Source organism: Elephas maximus, chromosome 3, assembly GCF_024166365.1.
Source record: "Elephas maximus indicus isolate mEleMax1 chromosome 3, mEleMax1 primary haplotype, whole genome shotgun sequence".
NCBI classification, from domain to species: Eukaryota; Metazoa; Chordata; class Mammalia; order Proboscidea; family Elephantidae; genus Elephas; species Elephas maximus.
The window spans coordinates 109,408,466-109,430,582 of NC_064821.1; the positions used below are offsets into that span (position 1 = coordinate 109,408,466).

General features: G+C 43.3%; 1 protein-coding gene and 1 non-coding gene across 2 annotated transcripts in view; both read left to right on the top strand.

Annotated features, from left to right (window-relative positions):
* The window catches only part of ROR1 (receptor tyrosine kinase like orphan receptor 1), a 486,857-nt gene that overhangs the window by 166,395 nt on the left and 298,345 nt on the right, over window positions 1–22,117 (top strand). The gene's annotated exons all lie outside the window — the stretch shown is intronic.
* LOC126074101 (5S ribosomal RNA) lies at window positions 1,975–2,093 on the top strand. Its single transcript, XR_007516909.1, has one exon. It is a non-coding gene; the product is annotated as a 5S ribosomal RNA (ribosomal RNA).

Genomic DNA, 22,117 nt, shown 5'->3' on the forward strand with positions numbered 1-22,117 from the left:
AATGGGTAGGATTTTCATAGCAGAGTTGGAGAATAGGGAATAGGGAACATTTTTGATTGTCACAATGATTGGCAGGGGATGGATTTAAAGGGGTGTGCTGTTCCTAGCACTTGGTATCCCTGGACAAATATGCTAAATGTCTTGACAAATATGCTAAACGTCTTGCGATGTGTGGGTCAGTCAGGGCTTGGAACCTGCCTTCAAACCCCTGATGAGGATTTGCATTTCTAAAAGTTCCCAGGAAGGTATATATAAAAATCACTGGAGGACATTGTTAAAATGCAGATTCTGATTCAGTGTATCAGGGGTGGAAATGCAAATTCTCTGCAGGGGTTCAAAGTGGAACAAACTGGTTCCAAGCCCTGGGGTCAGTCCAGCCCAAGGAAGAACTGTCCTGCCCCCAAAGCCAATATCTGCCATTAAGAAACTGTGTGGAAACTCACTCTAAGAATACAAGTGCAGACTTCCCTATGGGCCACTACCAGTGTCCCACTGAGAGACCTGATTTTGTTTTTGGCACCCCACCAGACAATCTAGAATGTTCAGCTGCTCTATCCTCAATGCACGTCTAGCCTCCAGAATCTGTTTATGCTGCTTCCAAAGCATATCGCTGAAAATAAAGATTCCTACCCTCTTTTTCTTCCTCTCATCCTTCACACCCAGTATCCTCTGCAGCTGAGGCCGCTTAAAGGAAAAGCCTGCCCTCATGGGTTTTCATAACCTTCCTCATAGCGGGAACAATAACTGCAAAATGATCCATGTGATCTGGCCACCATTGTGATAGGGAAGAGGGAAAAAAGAGCATTAATCAGACCAGGCGCTTCTCAGGACAGGCTTCCCAAGGTAGAAAACAACTGGCGTATAATTGCGGAGAAAGTTTGAAAGGAGTAGGAGATTGGGGTGGGCGGTAGGGATTGAGGAAAAGCCTAATAACATGGTAATAGGAGATAACAGAGTACAAAACCCCATTGAAGCTGAGAATAAAAGAGCCCAGTGCTTCGCAAATACAGGATTGAATGAGTTTCGTGTTTAATGTAAATACACCTGCCATTTGTTCTCTGAAGCATTGGTTATAGGTTTTGAGATAAAATAGAGTTTTGAACATTGTGCCAGTGTAATTTGCCATTGCCTGTGCCCAGACTGTACACTTTTTTTCCCAGGCAGTCCCCAGAGGTAAAATATTAGCCAGCTCCAAGGTCTCACCTCCTGCCGCTTCTCTGTTTCCACCTGGCCTTCATCTCAGACCTCTTGGCTAGAAGCATAGAGCAGACGGAAAAAAGACACCAGGCCAGGGGTAGTGCTTGCATATTGCCAGAGTGGCTCATTTTTCTCTCCTGTTTCAAAGCTTCCCACTGGATTAAAGATAAAGACCAAAACCTTCCCCCTGGCCTGCAGAGACCCTGCCCGCTCTCTGCCTCAGTCTCTCCTCAGTTGCTCAGCTGTAGCCACCCAGGCCTGCTTTCAGCTCCTGGACTGTTACTCTGCTCCAGCCAACCTCAGGGCCTTTGCTGCTCCTCTTCCTGAAAGTATTCTACTTCTCCTGCCCCTCTTCACTCTTTCTCTTTCTATAACCAGTTGCTGTTGGGTCGATTCTGACTCATGATGACCCCATGTGTGTCGGAGTAGAAACTGTGCTCCATGAAGTTTTCAATGGCTGATTTTTTGGAAGTAGATCACCAGGCCTTTCTTCTGGGGCACCTCTGGGTGGCGCAGTGGTTAAGTACTCAGCCGCTAAGCAAAAGCTCAGCGGTTCAAACCCACCAGCTTCTCCATGGGAGAAAAATGTGGCAGCCTGCTTCCGTCTGTAAAGGTTACAGCCTTGGAAGTCCTATGGGACAGTTCTACTCTGTCCTATATGGTTACTATGAGTAGGAATTGACTCGATGGCAATGAGTATTTTTAATATTGTAAACAGAAATAAATAACTATTAAATTGATTAATTTATCATCATTTTATTTAACTAATCCCTTGTTGTCTACGGCCATACCACCCTGAATGTGCCCAATCTCATCTGATCTCGGAAGCTAAGCAGGATTGGGCCTGGTTAGTACTCAGATGGGAGACTGCCTGGGAATACCTAGTGCTGTAGGCTTTAAGAGTCCTGGTGCACAGTGATTAGGAGCTTGGCTGCTAACCAGGTCAGCAGTTCGTTATGAGTTGGAATCGACTCAGCAGCAACAGGCTTGGTTTTTAAACCCTTATTGTTAGATATTTTTATTGTTTTTGATCTGCATTGTGCTCAGCATCCTTATATAAACATCTGTCTTAGTTACATAGTGCTGCTGTAACAGAAATACCACAAGTGGGTGACTTTAACAAACAGATTTATTTTCTCATGGTGTAAGAGGCTAGAAGTCCAAATTCAGGGCACCAGCTCTGTGGGAAGGATTTCTCTGTTGACCCTGCAGGAAAGTCCTTGTTGCTTTTCAGCTTCTGTTCCTTGGTTCCTTGGTCGCCTTTCTGTGGCATGGCATGGATCCTCCCCCATCTCTGCTTGCTTCCTGGCTCAATCTGCTCTTTTATATCTCAAAAGAGATTGACTTAAAACATACCCTACACTGATATTCACTGATATGGCCTTATTAACATAACAAAGAAAACCCATTCCCCAATGGGATTATAACTACAAGTATAGGGGTTATGATTTACCTGTGGTTTGGGGGACACAATTTAATGCATGACAACATCCTTGAGCAATTACCAGATGGTTTCCTCAGGATAAATCTCTAGGCAAAGAATATCTGGGTCAAAGGGTATGTCCATTTTTAAGCTATCGGTGATGCCAAATTACTCCCCAGGAAGGTTGTAGTAGATGATATTGTCACCAGCAGTATACGGAGCTCACATCTTTTGTTGAGTCTTCCTTTGAAGATTATATTTTCTGAACCCAGATCTGGGTGTATGGTCTATTGCCTCATGAAAAAACGATGTGAAATAAAAAAAAATGATATCACATTTACTTACCCAGTCAAAGTGTTATCCAGAAGGGGTAAATGATGTGAAATCAGGAATGACTGCCCAGGAAAATGGAGACAGATGGAGCTCTAGACCATGTGGGGAGAGCCCTGGCCACAGGAAATGGCTGTGGCTGGTGGAAGGGCAGGCAGTGGGATCGTTGAAGCGTTGCCACCTGCTCCTGGTGGCAGCACACTTTGTTGTGGGGAAAGCTGTAGTGGTGGCATTGTGGTAGGATCTTTGCTGGCTCAGTGACGTGGACAAGCAAAATGGCTGCTATGGGGATTATCTGTAAGCTTCAAGAGTTGATAGGGCGATGACTAAGGATCGGGAAAACCAACCCAAACCAGTTGCCATCAAGTCAATTCCGACTTATGGTGACCCCTTGTGTGGGTGGGGAGAGAATCCCTTAGTGCTGCTTTACTAGCCTAGTGCTGGGGCAGGGAGGAGGAGAAAGCTGGACCCATGAGTGGGCTATTCTTCTAAGGTCAGATTCACCAACACCATTTATCTCGTGAACTCTGGTTTAGTCCTCCCCTTTGTGGCTGACCTTAAGGTCCCTGGGTGGTGCAAATGGTTTGTGCTCTGTCGCTAATCAAAAGGTTGTCAGTTCTAACCCTCCAGGAGTTCCGCAAAAGAAAGGCCTGGCAATCTGCTTTTGTGTAAAGATTACAGGCAAGAAAACGCTGTGGAGCTCAGTTCTACTCTGTAACACATGGGGTCACCATGAGTTGGAATTGACTTGACAGCAATAGGTTTTTTTGTTTGTTTTTTGGTGGCTGCCCTTGTTGTTAACTCTGATGTGGGTGCCTTTGCACCTGTGGTAAATAAAGCCAGACCCAGGTTGGATCTAGGTGGCTGGAACAGGAAGAAGTTTTAGGAATTTGTGTTAGAGGTTCACCACTTTGTACTTAAGGCTGAAGGGTCCCTCTGTGAGTCAGGATAGCAGAAGGCTAACTGTGTTTCAGTAATCACCACCACACACTGAATCCTCATCAGGAGTAGACACAGTAAGCTACACACACCTCACACCTACCCAATGAGGCAGTCAGCACTGTTATGGCCAGTTTACAGATTAAGTAACTGAGACGCAGAGAGGGTCAGAACCAGAAGTTGAACGCAGGTTTGTCTGACTTTAGAGCCTGTACTTTTTACCGCTCTTTTTGAAGACTCTCAGTAGAGTCTTAGGAACAAGGTATGCTACTCTCTAGAGCATTTGTGACCCAACTGTATGAACTGAAACAAGGCAAGCTCTGTGCTCCCGTTTGGGGAAAGTTAATATTTCACATGCTCTCGAGAATTTAGGAGCTTGGTAAAAACTTACTATTAAACATGGATTTTCTTTAATTCCTTTTGTTTAAAGATTTTCTTGTGAAACACTCTGTGTACTGTACCTCCCTCTGAGACTTCAGTGGTGCCAGAGACCGTTAGGGAGTTTGTGTAAATAGAGAGCAGGCCAAGTGCTGCCCACACAAGATGTGTGGCACGAGGCTGAGTGTGGGCAATTGTGCAGCAGTTTCATGCTCAGCCCAGGGCTCCGTGCAGTGTCCTGAGACCTCATCCTGGTCCGCAGACTTGCGAACAGAAGATCCTGTCGAGTTCAAGTTGGTTGTGTTCTGTAGGTGACTTGGGATTCTATCCAGGCATGAAACAAAGACAGGCATGAGGACATACCTTTAACAATTCATCCTAAAAGCGATAAATTTGCAAGGAAATAAACCTAGTTAGTCTTGAAAAGTCCATATTAAATAATTAATATTAATGTATCTGGGTGATTTCTTAAAAACACTGACCCTTTCGACAAAAGACAGAAATCTCCAGAGAGTAAATTAAAGGACAAAAAGGCTTTGAAACATCTTTGAAATGATAGCACGATGCACAGTGTCAAAGAGTAAAACTGGTTCTCTTCAAATATTAAAAAAGAAAAAAAAAAAAAAAGGCCTCACTTTTATTTAACATGCTTTGGGAAGGACTACATTCTATTGACACACTGTGAAAAAAAAGTTGCTTTTTGTTTTTCTAGAACTAATAGGAGCTTAGGCATTATGATTAGGGAGCAAAAAGAGCCAATGCCGATGAATGACCCCTTTCTTCGGCTGCAAAATTTAATAGCCGCCACTGAGAGTTTTTTCTTTTAATCAGCAAAAAATTTATTTTGTCCTTGACATTTTATGCCAAATTTCAGCCTAGAGAGTGTGTTTTATAGCCTGAGCTGAATTTCCCTAAAAGTCGAGTGTTCATATGAACAGTGTTCATTGAATTCACTTTTTTGCATTGGATTAAAAATCAATATTAATCAATTAGATAACTTTTTCAGGGCTTCTGAAAGATAAAGGAAACTTGAGCTGAGACAGCAGAGTATCATGGGAAGTGCCTAGGTTCTTAGGGAAGGCAAGATATCGGTTCTACAGATCCCACTGCCTTCTAGCTGAGTGACTTTGCACAAATTACCCTCCCAGAGCCTGTTTCTTCTTTCTCTTGGGGATCATAATGGTGCCAACGTCATTGGTGGTTGTGAAGATTGTTGCCGTGTGCCTTCAAGTCGATTCCGACTCCTAACGGACCTGTAGGACAGAGCAGAACTGTCCCGTAGGGCTTCCTAGGCAGAAATCTTTACAGGAGTAGATCACTAGGTCTTTTCTCCCATAGAGGGGCTGGTGGGTTCGAACTGCCGGTCTTTTGGAGAGCAGGCGAGTGCTTAACCATTGCGCCAGCAGGGCTTGCGTTGTGATGATTAACTCACCTAAAAAAAGGAAGCAAAGCCCCTGGGACTTATTGAGTGCTTATTAAATGTCAGCACTGTTTATATATATATAACTTAAAACTTTGCCTCGGAGAAGGCCTTCTTATGATCTGACATGATAGGAATGAGGAGAAAATAAGATGGTTCAACTCTCTGGAAAATCTACCAAATATAAGTTTAGCAGTGGCAAAAATAAGTATAGCTTAAAATATCAGGAGCTGATTTTGTTTTTGAAAACAAACAAATGGATGATAGAAAATCCATTTGTAATCAGTACTCTTTTATCTGTTTGTAAAAGCAGCTGGCTCTATCTATAAACACTAGGTACTTGTTCAGTGCAAGGGTCAGTATTGGGCATTTGGGGAGAGCTCAAAGAAATGTAAGATGCAATCCTTGCCCTGGTGGAGCTTTTAGTGTAATTTGGGAAGTTAAATAGAAAAATAACAAAACAAGGCCTAGCTGCCCAAGGAGTGAGGAAGGAAAGACCCCAGGCTGAAGCGTTGGTGTTTGGGGGCTAGATGGGGCTCTTCTTAGAAGGGGTAGGGTTGACTCAAGGATGAGCCTTGGTGGCACAGTGGTTAAGAGCTACGGCTGCTAACCAAAAGGTCAAAGTTCAAATCCACTGGCGGCTTTTTGGAAACCCTATGGGGCAGTGTGTTTCCTATGTCCTGTAGGGTTGCTATGAGTCGGAAATGACTTGATGGCAATGGGTTTGGTTTAGTTTTTTTGGTACAGGGTTGCTGGAGGAGCTCAGGTGGCACAGTGGTTAAGCTCTTGGCTGCTAACCAAATGGTCAGTGGTTTGAACCCACCAGCCATTCCATGGGGGAAAGACATGGTATTCTGCCTCTGTAATACAGCGTTGGAAACCCTATGGGGCAGTTCTACTCTTTCCTGAGGGGTAGTTGTAAGTCGGATTTGACTCTATGGCAACGGGTTTAGTTTTTGGTTTATAGCTCACTAAGAGTTGGAATCAACTCAATGGCAATGGGTTTGGTTTTTTGTTTGGTTTAAGTATAGAGGTACCCTGTCCTATAGTTCTGCTACGAGTTGGAATCTACTCCATGATAACGGGTTAAGTAGAGAGGAAGGAGTCCTTGTGGCACAATGCTTAAGCACGTGGCTGCTAACCGAAAGGTCAGTGGTTTGAATCCACCAGTGGCTCCATGCGAGAAAAGATATAGCTATCTGCTCCTGAAAAGATTACAGCTGAGAAATCCCTATGGGATGGTTCTACTCTGTCCTGTAGGGTTGCTATGAGTCAGATTCAACTGGATGGCTCACAGCAAGAACAACAAATAGAGCGGAAGGGGCAATGATGGTTCACTGGTAGAATTCTCGCCTTCCATACAGGAGACCGAGGTTCGGTTCCTGACCAATGTACTGCAAGCTCAGCCACCACCTTTTTGTCAGTGAAGGCTTGCTGCTGTGATGCTGAAGAGGTTTCAGCAAAGCTTACAGACTAGGAAAAAAGACCTGGTGACCTACTTCTGAAAATCAGCCAATGAAAATCCTGTGGATCACAATGTCCGATACAAAAATGATCATGATCATCCCTTGTGTATGGGATTGCTAACAACAACCAGTAGAGAGGAGAGCGATAACATCTAGGTATGGGTTAAAGGAAAGAGCTAAGCCAGTACAGTGAGAAAGAACTGAGCATGAGGCAGCAGTGGTTAGCAAGTGAAGGCTCATTAACATTTAAGGCTACCTTTGAATCACAAGTGTCTGTCTGACTGGATTGAGTAGGCCCATCCATCAAGCCATTCTTCACCACCATGATTCATTACCCCAAGGTCTCTTATCTTCCTATCAAAAGTAAGAAGAGAGGCAGATATAGATATGAGGAAGTACTTTGCTTTTCGCTACTATGTCAAGCATAGTTTACATACCAACACTGATAATCTGTCAGCCCACCTCTCCTGGACACTTAATCATTTCCCTGGAATCCACTGGAATAATTTTCCTATGCATTACAAAGTATGCTTCAGAGTGTCTGTTTCTTAAGATAAGTTTGTCTTCCTCCATCCAAGTGACATTCCCACACGGCTCCCACACGGCTCCAAGGTGGCCCATGTTACACATACTTTCTCAACCCCAAAGTGATCAGTTATGAATGCAATTGCCTTCATGGCCTAATAATAATAATGTTCTAAGTCCTTTAAAACCAAAACCAAAACCAAACCTGTTGCTGTTGAGTCAATTCCAACTCATAGTGACCCTATAGGACAGAGTAGAACTGCCACATAGGGTTTCCAAGGAGCAGCTGGTAGATTCAAACTGGTGACTTTTTGGTTAGCAGCCAAGTTCTTAACCACTGTGCCACCAAGTCCTTTACAGGTACTAATTTATTTAATTCTCCAGAGAGAGGAGCAGTAGGAGAAAAAGACAGATGTTATAAATGGACTATTTTATGAAGTAATTAATCATCAATTAATTCTACAAATATTTATTTAGTGCCTGTTTTTTTTTTTTTTATGTGCCAGGCACCATGATCAGGTGCTGGTGAAACTAACATGTAGAGAATTGAAGGTGAAGAAACTTAATTATCATATCTTAACTACCAATATGGAGCCCTGGTGGCACAGTGGTTAAGAGCTATGACTGCTAACCAAAAGGTCAGCAGTTCAAATCCACCAGCCAGCTCCTCGGAGGGTCGCTATGAGTCGGAATTGACTTGATGGCAACGGGTTTGGTTTTTTTTTTTTTTTTGGTTTTTAATTACCAATATGGGTATTTTCATGAACATCCCACATTCTGCATTGACTATGAACACATTTTGAGCTTTTGAGAGTAATGCTTATTAAACTGCCATGTGCGTATGAATTACCTGGGAAAAATGCTAAAATGCAGATTCTGATTTGGATGATCTAGGGTGGGGCCTGAGATTCTGCATTTCTAATAAGCTCCCCGGTGCTGGTGATGCCACCTGCCCAAGTGACCTCTGAAAGTAACAAGGTTTCAGAGAACCAAGTAAAAGGTAACACAAAAAAGAAGAGGGAGGAGCTTGGCGTCAGCTTCACATCAGAAGAGGCAGCATGCCTGGATTTGGCCACAGCCCCAAGCACAGCACTTAGTGTTGTTGTTGTTGTTACAACCAGGAGCACCTACAGGAATACAAGAGATTGAAGCCTCCAGGCCCAATAGGTTGGTTTATAACTCCTAACACATCTTAAAGTTAAAGACATTAATTTAATGCAAGCTTTCCTCCTAGGAACAGGATTTATAAGGTGTTGTGGAGAAAGTAATGGACTAGAACTCAGGAGACCTGCGTTCTCATCAGAGCTCGTTTACAGACTCATTGTGTGAGACTAGTTAAGTCACTTCACCTTTCTGTGTCTTAGTTTTCTCATCTTAACAGACCAGTAACATCTGCCCTGCCCACCCAGGGCTGTGAAAGTGAGTAGATGAAGCTGGGTGTACAAAAGCTCATGGAAACAACAACAACAAAAGCATGACAAATGCGCGTTTTTACAATGATAAATTATAGGATCTTCAGCAGTAAGCAGGAATGAGGTAGAGGATGTGTCATGAGCTACTCTGATTTATATCTCTTTGGGGCCTTTTTATCGTTCTCAGCCTGTTCCGTATTCGAGAGATGCTAGACCTGGGGAAGCCAGCTTTGTGCTATTCTAGCACAGGTGATGCCTCTGCCTTCACTGGACTAGTAGAAACCCCAGACTGTCACTGCCTGTACTTCCCTATCCTGAATCCATTAAGAATAAAGGAGGTCTCTAAACTGGGCTGGGGGGTAGGGGTGGGGAGCAGAGGGGAGGTAACATTTATTGACTGTTTTCCATGCATTATTTTACTTAATCTTTACAACACTGCGAGGAGAAAAGCATTATCCCAGTTTCATAGATGAGGCATCATCCGCTCGCCTGGTTCACTTACCTGGGCTTTCATGTTGTTCTCCATAGTGAATGGGAAGCCCTTTCAGCTTTGTAGCTCTTCAGAAATGATTATTTTACTTTCACAAGACTATAAAGTTAGCCACCTCTGGTATCTAGTTAACGGTTCACTTTGGGCATGTTATTCCGAAGGTAAATATCATGGGTTTAGGATGAAGTCAGTAATTTGGGGCTAAATGCCCATCTCTTTCCAGTAGAACTGGAGTTGCTTCAGAATTCTCTCACTTCTGCATTCACAAAAACAAAAAAAAAACCCAAACCCAATGCAATCGATTCCGACTCATAGCAACCCTATAGGACAGGGTAGAACTGCCCCATAGAGTTTCTAAGGAGTGCCTGGTGGATTGGAACTGCCGACCCTTTGGTTAACAACCTTAGCTCTTAACCACTACACCACCAGGGTTTCCTCTACATTCACAGGCTTTCATAAAGCGTTCAACAGCTCATGTCTCATAGAAACAGAAGAAGGTTGCAGGTGAAGACAAGAGGCTGTTCTTTTTAGTAGTGCTGATGATGGTGATGATGACGATGACAGTAGTGGACTTTTTCCCCATGTGCCCTGGATTTGGCTAAGCCCTTTCCATAGATCATCCACTTAATCCTCAAAAAGCACTGTGAAGTTGGTGGTTTTGTTATGCACATTTCAGAGAAGAGGAAGCTGGAGGCTTAGAGAATTAAGAAACTTGTGCAAAGCCTAGCACCTCTCAGTTGGGTCAGCCTGGACTTTAGTCTGGCTTTTCTTGCTCCAACACTCATGCTCGTTCCCGTATATCACCATAGCCATCATTGTCGACCATTCAGGCTTAGAGATTGGCAATGATTCTCAGTGGAAAAGAACTACTTGGAGCTAATAATAATGATAACAATGACAACAACTGCAGGCTTCCTCTGCTGCTGGTAGGGCCTCCTCAGTTCGCCCTCCCACATCCCATCATGTCACAGGGGATGTGAGATCGTGGGGCAGAAATAACCTTGGGTGGCTGATGTAAAACAGATTGCATGTGACACACCCTTGGGCTCCCCAGTGTAGTGCTCCAGCCCTGCTTGGCTCACAGGGTGCTGAATTTGCCAGCAGAGTGCTTGAATCCTGAAAGGGCTTCCTGCAGACAGTGTGGCTCTGCAGCGTCCTCTAGAACAGGGCCCCAGGCCCTGTGGAATCTTGAAAAGTTGAAAGGTGTTGGAGTCACACAATACTTGTAGCTTGGACTAGTTACTTAATCTCTCCAAGTTTCAGTTCCGTCATCTGGGTGGTGATAATAAGAGTACCTCCCTTTCAAGAGTTGTGAGAGTTAGTTGAGCCAGTGGTGCCAGATCCATAGTTAAGTACATGATCAAAGAGGATTTTTGTAGCTTACTTTCTTTTGGATTATATCATCTCTGATTTTTCTTTCCATCTCCTTTACTTACAACCCATGAATAAATTCTGTCACATTACCTCTAAATTATACATGTATCTGTTTCTTGCTCAGCTACCACCTTAGTCCAAACCACCCTCATCTTTAGCCTAGATTACTGCAATGGCTTCCTATCTGGTCCCCTGCTTGCACCCACATCCCTCTTAATGGGGCATCCAGAGTGATTTTCTCTGCAATCTGTGGCTTGGGATCCAGTGGTCCTGGCTAGGCCTAATAGGAAAGTGTGGCTGGAGGATTCAGCCCATCTTCAGAGATTTAGGGGTGTAGTAAGAGGCCATCTCGTTTAGCCCACTGCCTCCAAACACATTTGTTTTTTTCAGTCATTCAACAAGAGCTTGCTGTGCTGGGCTATGTGTTAAACTCTGGGCTTATGGTGGTAAACCATGACACACTTAGGTTCTACCGTCACCGAGTTTATAGTTTGACAGAGAGGATTGACATTGAGCAAGAATTTTCAGAGGAAACAAGTATTTAACAAGAAGAACTGTATAGGATGCCCTGGGAGCATTTTGTAGGAGGGTTTGTTCTGAAAGATCAGGAGGACTCCGCAAGGGAGTGATGTTTAAGTCTGAAGCGTGCCTAATTTTGCTCACATTTTCTCGTGAATTTCTTATAATCAGCCCTTCAGGAGGGTGCAAGGTTGTACAGATCGGGCCAGTGAAGAGGGTGCTTTGTTGGAATTCATCCGCTCAGAGGACACCTTTTTCTTTTTTATAAAGTAGCCTATATGTGCTAGCAGTTGCCCTGGAAGGATGTTGGTAGATGAGGAGGTTAAAGCTCAAGGAAGCTAGGTAATTTGTCTGTGTTCATACCACCATGAGTGGTGGATTAAGCCCAGTCTTTGTAACTTTAAATAAAGCCCCACGCTCTGTCAGACAACTTTAGGTGTACCTACTCCTCATGTGCAGCCACCACCCTGCTGGCAGTGGTGGCTTGTATATTGCTATGATGCTGAACAGGTTTCAGTGGAGCTTCTAGACTAATTCAGATTAGGAAGAAAGGCCTGGTGATCTGCTTCTGAAAATCAGCCAGTGAAAGCCCTGTGGATCACAGTGGTCTGATCTACAACTGATCATGGGGGTGTAAGATTGGGCAGCACCTTGTTTCATTGTGGATGGATTTGCCATGAGTCAGGGGCCGACTTGACCGTACCTAACAACAACAACAACAACGCTCTTTTGTGATCATTAGAAATTTAAGGTTCAGGTCATTCAGTCCTCTTGCCTTTGTTTCTTCAATCAGTGAGCCTGGTCTGGATTTTTAGGAGTTAAAAGTTGGCTGTTGCCGTTTTCAATCTTTACATCATCATTTGATATCTCCTGGCAAGTGAGAAACCAAAATACAAGTAGGTGCTCTTTCGCCAGCCAGCTTAATGATTTGGCACACTGGAGCTGAGTGCTGTTGAACCGTGAGGCCGCCTCTGAGTACCTGCTTCCCTCACCCTCGTGCAGTCACTGGGCCTCTGTATCCACCTTTTCTTTCCCTGTAAAATGGCCAATACAATCTTATAGAGCCAGTGGGGGGAAATGCTTATAAAATTGATCTTAAAGTACTTGGCAACTGCAAACTTCATAAGAATCCTGAGTAAGAATAATTAACTTATTTTGGAGGATGGATTTACTTAAGAAAGTTCCAACTGCATTGAGGGTGGGCTGTCTTTCCTCTTGCTCCTGGCACGTGCTCTTCTCCAAGTAACGTTTGCAGCAGTCTGGGTGGTTTGTCTGCTTAGAGCCATCCAGAAAAATTGGTGGGAAAAGCCAACAGGCCATTGGCACTTAGAGATTCGGGTTGGCACCAGTCACAGTGAGAGGCATTGCTTTTATTAGCAAGCTAGTCATTTTATAGCAGGCCAGGCAGAGATGCCTTACACACAGACTCAAGATGCTAAGGCGGCTCGTAGGGTAAGAGGAGTAGATACACCCGGCATACTGCAGAAGTCCCGATTATAGACACAGCACATCTTTCACTAATGCAGCGATAAAACTCAATTTATGCGCTGGCTTCCAGGAAAGCCTGCTGCCAGTCTTTTGTGTGGTGTTTGGATGCCCGTTTTGCCATTTTGTAGTTGTGATTGAGTTTCCTGTTCTCATCTGTAAAATAGGGATGATAATGGCCCCTACCTTATAGAATTGTGGTAAGAAATAAATGGGTTAATACAGGTGAAGCACTTACTACAGTGCTTGGCATTTAGTAACTAACTGCTCAACTGTGATTGGCTCTGATTGTCATTACTAACCTTCCACTGGATCTCACCTCCCGTATTGCACCTGGCGTTTGCTCTTTGGAGATTAACCTTCCAGAGAGTCCAGAATCTGCTCTGACCTCATCCTAACAATGAAAGGACACAGTGTGCTCTTAGATCGGCTCCGTTGGAGACTGAAGCTCATAAAAGTCAAGGGAAAGGCTTGGAAATTTAACACAGCTGGGGTATCCCAGACAAAAAGGATTAATTTTTAAAGACCCATTACAGTTTATACCAGCAAATACAAATAGGCAGATTGACACTTCCTGCCTCAGGGATGTGGTGCTTCCACCCTTTCCAGCTCCCCCGTGTGTTTTCTCTTTCTTCCCCTTTCTCGTTTAACATACTCTAGCTTCCTGTGTCTGTCAGTAAGCACTAAATGTTGCGTCCCACCCTGTGGATGACTTGGATTCTTGGTTTGATAAGAGAGGACTATGGTTCTTGACCTTGGGAAACTTTGCGATGTCAAAAGCAAGCTGGAAAATACATGATTATGTGTGAGCACATTTTCCTGGCCAAATCCTATTCATTCTTTAAAACCTGTCTCAAATATCACTCCCTCTAGGAAGCCTTCCCAGAATTCTCCTTGCACAGTTAGCAGTTTTCTTTTTGATTGCTTCTATGAAACTTTGTCTTTAATCTCATCAGGGCTGTGATATATTGTTTGCTTGTCTGGATGGCAGGTCAGACTGGCAGCCCCTTGATGGCAGAGGTCATGGGAAGCAGTCTAGGGTGATGTTGTGTAGTTTTTACTTATCTTTGTGTCCTAGTATGTGGGCACTCAGTATATGTTTGTTGAATGAAACGGTAAATAATATAATGATAACTAATACGTATCGGTGCTGCTGCAATCTAGAGCTTTCGAAAAGCAGTTCTTATTGTCTCTCTACCATTGTTGTTGTTGTTAATTGTGGTGGAGTTGACTCTGACTCATGGTGACCCCATGTACAACACAACAAAATGTTGCCCGGTCCTGCGCCATTCCTATGATTGCTGATATACTTGAGTCCGTTGTTGCAGCCGCTGTGTATTTTGAGTGTCTTCCAACCCAGGAGGCTTATCTTCCAGCACTATATCTGACAATTTCTGGTGTGATCCGTAGGGTTTCCATTGGCTAATTTTCAGAAGTAGATCACTAGGCCTTTCTTCCTGGTTATAGTCTAGAAGCTCCACTGAAACCTGTCCACCATGGTTGACCCTGATGATATTTGAAATACTGGTGGCATAGCTTGTAGCATCATAACAACATGGAAGGCACCACAGTACTTCAAAATGACGATGGGTTTACTGAGGACTTTCTATTGGCCAGACTCTGTTCTATGTGCTTTTCTTTTAGTAGCTCATTTGTTCATCGTAACTACCTATGAGGGAATATTATTGGTACCTTCATTTTATAGATGAAGAAATGGAGGCACATAGAAGTTTGGTAATCTGTGCTGGAGTTCTAACCCAGCAACCTGACCCAGAGCCGGGCTCTTCACAACATACTAAACTGCCTGTCGCTGTGAGACTTTAGACAGAGTTTTAGAATATTTAATGGGTCCTTGTCTCTCTCACTCTGAAGGCAGGAATTCTGGCTTATTGGACTCTGCTGTGAACTGACCTAGTCAGTTTATCTGTTCACTAGTGGTCACGTTCTTTTTGGTTGGTTTGGGAGCTATTCTCCTCCCCAGCAACCTATGTCACAGTGAAGCAAGTCACAGACCTAATTCTTCATAAATACAAGCATTTTTTAGCCAGCAAACACAAAAATCGCCATAAATCTCTTTCCTTTAGGCTTGGTAAAAATCTCTTCTCTCTGTCCCTAAGGCCCACCAATCAACACCTTGCACTGATAGTTCAGGCTGAGGCAAGCATAATAATATTCCGATGTCAGAGTTGGCCAGTCTTCTGGCTGTATCAGGTGATGGGATCTTCTGGGAGTGGGAGACACAGGGCCGTACAGAATTCTGGACCTGGGTGCTACTCCCAAGTCCTGTTTGTGGAAGAGTGGAGATGCCCATACAATATTATAAGCCAATCAGATTTCTTTAGCATTGCTCATTTGCCAATGAAAATTCTTTCTAATGCCTCTTATGCTAATTATGACTCCTCTCTGCAGAAAAGCAATAGAGGTAGTCCCCAGCTTATGATGTATTCAAGTTGTGACGAACCACACTTACAACCATCAGTGTATCTGGAACATTTCATCTTCCTGGGATGAAGTTATGGAAAAATGAATGCAGAGGATTTGGTAAAAATTGCTGAGTTATGTGAACACACTCCAAGCATTTGATCAGGGTAATATGATAGAAGAGATTGGTGGAAAAATCGTCCATATGGCAAGAACACTGAATTTAGAACTTGATAGCACCAATGTAGAACAGCTCACAGATTAGCAAGAACTAGAATTGATGGATGAGGACCTGATGGTTTTGAAGAGGAAAGAAATGCTGAAGAAGAACGAAATAGTAAGGAAGAGGAAGGAGAGACGTTATCAACAAATTTTGCAGTGAAAGGATTAGCTGGAGTTTTTTCTAAACTAAATCGGGGTTTCAGTTCCTTGAAAACATGGACCCAAATGCAGATTGTTTTGCTAAAATTGATAGATAGATTCAGAAGCAGTGAGACGTTACTGCAAAATACATGAAGAAAAAAAAAGACAAGGACCACACAGACAACTCTCACTAATTTTCTGCCTGGAAATTCCATTCCCATTCCCAGGGATAATCCAGAACCTTCCACAAGTGGAGTTATTACTGCAACTGATAAAATGCCATTGTTGTCCAATATTTCGTCATCATTGGAGTACATTTAATGATTTGTGTATTTTATGTATGTATGTATTAAAATATATCTGTAAGTTTATATGTTATGTTGTAAAATACATTTTATGTATGTATGTATTAAAATATATCTGTAAGTTTATATGTTATGCTTCAAACCCCCAAAGACAAATAAAGATTGGATTAATAAAGATGCTGATAATAAAAGACAATAATAGTGAAAACTTTAAAAAAGGAGGTATTCAACTTATGTCAGAACCTACTGACATAACTCTGCTATGGCAGAGTTGTCAGAATGGAATCCATCCTAAGTTGGGGACTACCTGTATTAGCAATATTTAAAGTACTTACAGTTGTATCCTTTAAATACCATCTATCCACCACTTGGAGCCCTGGTAGTGTGCTGGTTAAGAGTTATGGCTGCTAAGCAAAATGTTGGCAGTTCAAATCCACCAGCTGCTTGTTGGAAACCCTATGGGGCAGTTCTGTTCTATAGGGTTGCTATGACTCAGTGGCACTGGATTTGTTTTATTTAACCACACCCCTAACATGTGAATTCTTAATCAGGATACTTTACATGTTAATAACCACCCCTAGAATGTGGATTCATGTTTAAGCTACATAAATGTTAACGATTCATCCCTCAGGAGGAGATTAAATTTAATTTAGAAACATACATATTCATCACACTATTAGTACTGACGGGCTTTAAAGTAAGCCACAGACTATGTAACAGACTTGATCAGAGGTTGTCTAGAAGAGTAGAACAAGGTGGGCTTTGAGGTCAGACAGAATGGGTTTGAATCCCACCCCCTACTTAGCCACCTTTGACTCTGGGCCACTCATAATAATGCCTGCCTCATGAGGTTGCTGTGAGAATTAAATTAGATAATATTTATAAAGCACTTAGCTCAGGGCTTGGCACATATAAATCTAATGTCATTAACCTCAGTTCCTACTGCCCAGTGAGATGCTCAACAGATACTAGAGGAATGAGTGAAGAGGAAGCTACCTGGCTTGGGTGGAAGAGGTGGGATAGGTGGAGAGGTGGTAAGTAGGATTCTTAGCTGGCCTTAGGGGGCCCCAGCCAGGTGAATGGGGAGGAAGTGGGTTGGTGGAAGCTCTCTCAGTCCAAGAGCAGGAATTCAGAGGGGAGCTCTGTCTGTGTAGTAAGGAGATAAAAAAAAAAAAGGCTACGGTTAAATTCAGGGCAAATGCAGTCTTGCTTTCCATCAGTTCCTTTTTCAAGCTGAAAGAAGCCTGCCGAGTGCTTTGTGAGGGTTAAGGTTTGGTGGTAAGACAGGCATTTCAGTGGCGAGTCCCAGTTGCAGGGGGCTGGTTGGTAACATTTCACTAAAGTCAGAGAGAGGAGTCCCTTTGTGGTGCAAGCGTTAATGTGCTTGACTGATAACTGAAAGGTTGTAGGGTTGAGTCTACCCAGAGATGCCTTGAAAGAAAGGCCTGATGATCTACTTCTGGAAAATCAGCCATTGAAAATCCTGTGGAACACAGTTCTGCTCTGGTATGCATGGGGTTGCCATGAGGTGGAGCTGACTTGACGGCAACTGGTTTGATTTTTGGTTTTGGTAGTTTATATGCATTACCTTGTTTGTTTCTCAGCAGAGGTCCTAAGGTGACATTATCATTATCACCATCATCATCTTCCCTGCTTTACAGTGGGAAAAGCAATCACAGAGAAGTTAGGTAGCTCCTTTAGCCAATAAGAGACTGAGGCAGGTTTTAAACCTGCGTCCAGTTTACTCTTCAACCTTTGTTCCTCACCTCTTGGTGTGGAGGAGGGGCTCTGCTTGTATGTTTTCCCAGATTCCTTGGGAAACTCTGGCCATTTGTTCCACCAATTTTTACCTGCAGGCTGGAGCCAGGTAGTAGAAGGGCAGGTGTGGGAACCAGAAAGGGAGGTGATGGAGGGGTGGTGGCAGATCTGAGCCTTCTTTGCCCACCCGTCCTGCAGCCCATTCTCTGTCCTGTACTAATTGCTGGAGTCCTAGAAGATGCCTTCCCCTTTTCCCAGTTGTAAGGCCTGAGGCTGAGGCCAGGGACCAAGCTGGGGCCTTAACTGATTTGTGTTGACAGTTACAAGAGCTGGTCTTCCCTTAAATTTTCCCTAAATGGAACACCTTGGAAGGATAAGATGATGGGAAATGACCAAAAGAGTCCTGAGGAAGGATTACTCACCTGGCATCTAGCTGAACTTGGGAGGCAGGCCATCTCAGTGGTGACGAGTGAACCACTGCCTCTTGTGGCTGTGCCACCTCTGCCAAGCTCCCTGGCCTTTCAAACAGAGTGAATCTCCTCTCCTTATATGTGAAAACAGGGCTAATAACACAGCCTGAAATCGTTGTGAGCTAAGCAAAAGCTTAATGTTCCTTTTTATCCCAGAAAACCAGAAAACAAACCAGCTGCTGTTGACTCCGACTCATGGTGACCCCACGTGTGTTAGAATAGAACCGTGATTGATAGAGTTTTCAATGACTGATTTTTAAGAAGTAGATTGCCAGGCCTTTCTTTGGAGGTATCTCTGTCCTCCAACCTTTTGGGTAACAGCCAAGCATGTTAATTGTTGGCATCACACAGGGACTTCTTAAACCAGAAAAGCAAACCAAACCTTTTGCTGTCGGGTTGATTCCTACTCATGGCAACCCTATAGGTAGAGTAGAACTGCCCCATAGGGTTTCTAAGGCTGTAATCTTTACGGAAGCAGACGGCCATATCTGTCTCCTGTGGAATCACTGATGGGGTCCAACTACCGATCTTTCAGTTAGCAGCTGAGGGTTTTAAAGACTGTGTCACCAGGGCTCCTCAGGGACTCTTTACATCACAGAAATTAGCCTTAAACAGCCCAGCCTGGGTTTCAAATGATGCTTCTTTAAATGTCTGGCACATAATAGATGCTCATTAAGTATTTATTGAATGAATGAATACAGTTGTTTCCCTCTCTTTCAGAGGTATTCTAGGTACATCATAGTAGAGTTGAGAAGCCTTTACAAGATCCTATACATGTGCTTTATAATGTGCTTTATAATGGACATAGATATTAGCATTTATCGAACACCAGCTACTACCAAGTGCTATACATGGGTTATTAATTACAACAATCCTGAGAAACTTTATTCTGCCTATTTTTCAATGAAGAAATCAGGGCTCTGATTAGGATTCTGTGAGAAAACCAAAGTCTCACGACTCAGTGATGGAGTTGGGATTTATATCCAGGGCTGATTCCAAAGCCCTTTTCCCACCAACACTGTGCAGTTGGTGGCACAGTGGTTAAGCGCTCAGCTGCTAACTGAAAGGTCAGCAGTTTGAACCCACCAGCTGCTCTGCAGGATAAAGATGTGGCAGTCTGCCTTGGAAACTCTATGGGACACTTCTACAGTGCGCAACAGGGTCACTATGAGTCAGAATTGTCTGAATGGCAATGGTATTTTTTTGAGTATGTACATATCCGAGGTGAGACATGCCCTTTGCCTAAATTTGAACTTATAAAACCTAGAACAACTTCCACAACTTAGTATCTGGATATGGAATAAGTATGGCTCCCATGAAAATACTGTCCTATATAGTTTTAGAAGATGGCAAAGGGCTGGGCAATATGTCTTCCTCTTATATGTAAGGCCTTCATGAGTGGGAGCCAGCTGGAGAGCAATTAACAACAGCAGCAGCAACATGGCTTCCAGTAGGCTATTGCAATTGGGGAGGTAGAGAAAAACTGGATGAAGGCTGATGGAAGACAGTGCTAGGGAGCAGGACTTTGTATTAGTCTTGGCCTCCATTCAGGTGCTGCTTTGCAGGTTCGGGCTCAGGGTGGTAGTGAGGAGTTGGAACAATGTTGGGGAGAACAAGAGACAGCAGGAATATGTTAGGAGTTCAATGACAAGAACAATCTCAAGAGCCCATGGGTGAACCCCACTGGTGTGGAACCAGGTGGCTGCTGTGGAGCAAGGAACTTTGGGGCATAATGGTTGACAGCATTAGCTAGGGAGCCAGACACTCCTGGGTTTTTGACACCAGCCCTGTCACTCATCTACTACGTGACTTTGGACAGGAGATTTAAACACTTTACGGTTCATTTTTCTCATCCATAAAATGGGCACGATGACGATGATACCAATCTCATAAGCTTATTGTATATGATTTAAATGACATCAGAATTTATAATGTTCAACACAGTATCTGGCACCAGTAAGCATGCAAATAAATGTTGGGTGTTATCATTGACCAAAAAGCCAAATTTTGAAATTCTCTGATTTCCTGAGTGTACCTTTGGGATGATTTTGACAAAGCTATTTACCAAATTCTTAACCCAGACTTAAATTTATATGAACTGCCAGGCAGAATCCAATTTAACACAGAAAGAAAACATTTGGGTTGGTTTTGGCAGGGTTTCTTTCTTTAAAAAGTTTATTTTTAACATTTTTGCTTTAAAGATGTCAGGGTCATGAGTGACAGCCTGTGTCTAATGTTGAAAAAAAGTTGGAGGCAGTGAAAAAGCCCATCTTGTAATATCAGGTCTGCGGGGTCAAATTGGCCTTTCAGACAGAGCCTGCCATAAATTCTCTCAGGATTTAGAAGACGTAAAGAGGAGTTAACCCATCCCACATTGTAAATTATTTTTTCAAAGGAGAGGCGAGGGAGCCAAGGAACAATTTGTCATGATTTCTTTTTACATTTTGAATCATCAAGAATTTAGCAGTCTATCAACCATCTCCAGCTGGGTGCAATTTGGGGGGAATTTTATAAACTAAACATTTAAGAGTTACCCATTTGTTTTTTTTTGTTGTTGTTGAAATGTAGAAGTATGTTTCAATACCCACCTACCCCCACCCACAAAAAAATAAAAAATGAATGCCCGTGTCCTTGATAGCAAGTATTAATTTTCAGCCTCTGGTCAGAGAGATAGAATGTAGAGGACTTCATGCTTATATCTTAGCTCTTCAAGCCTAGGAGAACTTTTGCCAGCCTCGGAAGGGCTACATAGGTAATTTCGCAACTTCCGACATTCAGGCTGGTTTGACTGCTAGTAAAATCATATTTGCCTTCAAATACAGCAAAACTGGTTGAATACCTGTACTCTCAGGATTCTAGGGGCTGAAAGTACAACAATGAGTAGAAGCCTTAGAGCTTAATAATACTGATTATTTAAACTTAGGTTATAGGGTTATCTGATAAAGAAGAAAGAAGGTCAGTAAGAAGATCTGTAGCGTGTGTCAGGCACTTTCCACATCTTTTCTCATTTAATCATTCGTAACAACAAATGCCTGCTTGAAGTAGGTATTTTTAGCCTCATTTAATCAGTATGATGAGGAACCCAAACCCAAACCTAATCCACCGTGGTCAAGTCAATTCTGGCTCACAGTGACCCCACAGGGTTTCTGACACTGTAATTTCTACAGAAGTAGGCTGCCACATCTTTCTCCTGAGGAGCTGCTGGTGGTTTCAAACCTTCGAACTTTCAGTTAGCAGTTGATCATTTTAACCACCGTGCCACCAGGCCTCCTGTGGTAAGGGAACGAAACCCAAACCTGTTGCCATCGAGTCGATTCCGACTCATGGCGACCCTATAGGATAGAGTAGAACTGCTCTGAGTTTCCAAGGAGTGCCTGGTGGATTCAAACTGTCAGCCTTTAGGTCAACAGCCATAGCACTTAACCACTGTACCACCAGGGTTTCCGTGGTAAGGGAAGGCCCTGGATATTAAGCATCTTGCCCATGTCTACAAAGGGAACAAATGGATCAGTTTGGATTCAGACCCGTGTCTACCTTTTCAAACACAATGCTAGAAATGACAAGGCAACATTGTTAGGTGGTTAAAGCAGATATGTAAGGAAATCACTAGAATATAGTGTGGTGTGTGTTAGAACAGAGGTGTGCAAGGTGCTTTGGGAACATGGACAAAAGAGGTTCACCAGTGACTGGTATGTGGGACAAGGTCTCCTAGAGGAGATTTCATTTCAACTGGGTTGATGAAAGAGCAGGAGTTCCATTGGTAAGGAAGGGGCTGAGAGCTTTGCCAGCAGAGGGCACAGCATGAGCCCAGGAACAGCTAAGAGGAAGTCATGGCACTCTGG